Source organism: Ceratosolen solmsi, unplaced genomic scaffold, assembly GCF_000503995.2.
Source record: "Ceratosolen solmsi marchali unplaced genomic scaffold, CerSol_1.0 scaffold35, whole genome shotgun sequence".
Lineage (NCBI taxonomy): Eukaryota > Metazoa > Arthropoda > Insecta > Hymenoptera > Agaonidae > Ceratosolen > Ceratosolen solmsi.
In genome coordinates, this window is record NW_011948423.1 from 3,215,070 (window position 1) to 3,217,569 (window position 2,500).

Sequence of the window (2,500 nt, forward strand, 5' to 3'; positions counted from 1 at the left end):
GGGGGGGGGGGGGGGTGTGGGGGGGGGGGGGGGGAGGGAGTTTAGGCAACACGGCCGATGAGGGCAGGGCGGGGAGGGATAGACGAACTGACCGAGATTGAACTTCTTACTCTTACGCTCGCCTTACGCGATGATTGAGTCGAGGAGATCTTGCTTGTCCTCGTTCGTCTTTCCGGACAAACTAACATTATTTTCACCATTTTTAGCAATACTGTTATCGTGGCTTTGGAGAGCCACGGACAAGATTTATCATTCGCTTATTCGAGATACCATATTTACAAAATGTTTTGAAGGAATCTTTGTTTCTTTGTCGCAAAGCGCCATCGTTCCCCGGCATTTATCCATCGGGCAATATATTTTCACGGAATTAAGCCCCCGACTGTTTGGACTATAAAAACGCATTTTCCTTCTATTTTGTCAGCATTTACAGATTCATCGTTCGTGATTCATCTCAAACATTCCATCCTTACATCGATAAATTCACCAAATAATCATTTATATAAAGGGGAGTAAATTAGTTGGTAAGCCGCCGCCCTTCGCACACTTCGTAATCGATGAAACTACAGTTTGGCCGAAAAATGGTAATTTGTTTTAGCGGGGAGGCGATACTGATATCCAATACACGTTAGTTTATGTATTCGAATGTAATATGTAAAAAAGGAGTACTCGTATCCCACGTAAATTTATGCTGATGAGATGCTAAGATGTGACTTCGTGTAAAAAAAAATCCATATTCGTGACTTTGATTTAATAAGCAATCGAGTATGACTAATAATGGACAATTGTTATTTATCCAACACGGCACATATAAATTTCACATTAAATATTCCATTTGTTCCAATGGGTAATGGGGCAGATAACATATCTTGGAATCTCATTGAAAATTGTGAACCAACCGATGGGACTAGGGTAGATTTCAACTTAAGCGGCACATTTGAAAAGGATCAATTCGCATAATCTTAATTAGTCTCATTGAATTATAAATTGTGCAGAAAACTTCTCCCAGAGAAGGTCTAACGTTAGAATAACAAAGGAGGGAGTTGGGTACTCAAATGGAACTTGGACGCCATTCAATGATTTTGCTTTTAACAATCGCAAAATGTCAAAACGAAAGAAAGAAAAATAGTAAACCATACTAAACCTAAGATAATTTGTTACTAGTAAGACATTGGCTCTGCCATATGCATCATTTAAATTGCGAATTAAGAGTAATGTCAACAATCAATAAAGTCATGCATCTTTTAAAGTTCATAATTTAGAATTCATAATTGCATCGAAGTTTGCCTGCGTATTGGCAAACGCTTAGACGCTAATTCTGATTTCGTTGCTACGGACGTCGATGATTTTTTTAATGTTCTTACCGCCAAGATCTCAAATTTGGCGAGTGTTCCCAATGTTGAAAAATAATGTCGTTTGCTTAATCAATGAATAGTCAATGAATACTCGCGTCGATCGAGGAGGGTTGACTTTTTTCATTTTTCGCCATGCCTCGAGCCCCGATTTGGCACGAAGATATTTGACGTTACACAATGGTAAGAACAGCAACGCATTTAATAATATCTAATCGAGGGCAGTAGCTCAGCGCAATAGATATAAAAAGTCCAAATAGCCTCGACGATTGCGCAAAGCCGCGGCAGATCGGAGTAAATCCCGGGCCATAGACGAATTCGCTGTCTTATTAAAAATCATTTCGGGACGAAATCGACGAATCGGCGTCCCGCGCGCCATCATCTCGGACTTTCTGCGACGCTGTTTTAACAGAGTCGCCGCCGCTTCCATCCGACATTAGGCTATGCGAGCCGCGGCACGCGAGCGCGCAAAGGGGCTAAATTATTCGGCTGTTTGCTGGAAAATGGCCAGTGCCCCTTTCACTCTCCTTCGCTCGATGAAGCCGCCGACTCCCACTGGCGGCCGCCCCGTTTCTTCTTCGTCCGCGCGTCTCCTTCTCGCAGCGCGAGGACGTGGCCATGCCAAGGCTTTCGGGTCCCGCGGAGCCTTCGCGACCCCATTCGCTAGATCGCATTTTCCGCGGCATCCGCGTACTCGCGGAGGAGTCGTTCGGCGCGCCGGCGTCGAATAGGCGGAGCTTTCCACCCGAGGCAAACACTTGGCCCCACCATCGAGGCCGTCGCCGCCGCCGCCGCCGTCGTCGCCGCTGCCTCTCCGCCACCTGTGCTTCACCTTTTGACGCGCGCGACCACGCCACCGTGTTTTCCCTCGCCATTTTCTTCGCGCTACAATCCGTGTATTTTTACGCCTCCGACACCCAGACCCCACCGCCCCTCATATCCGTCAACCAACCCGCAAAATAACTTCATCCGCGTCCGTGCTCTCGCGTTTGTCTTGTGGGAACATCGTTGGGCCGTGGCGCGGTGAAAGGCGATTCGATAAGAGACATTTCTACCGCCCACTCACCCACTCACCCACCGGCGACTGCCCCCGTCTCGGTCCCATTGCTGCGTTCTCCAACCCCCCTTTCTCACTCACAATCATTCTCTCT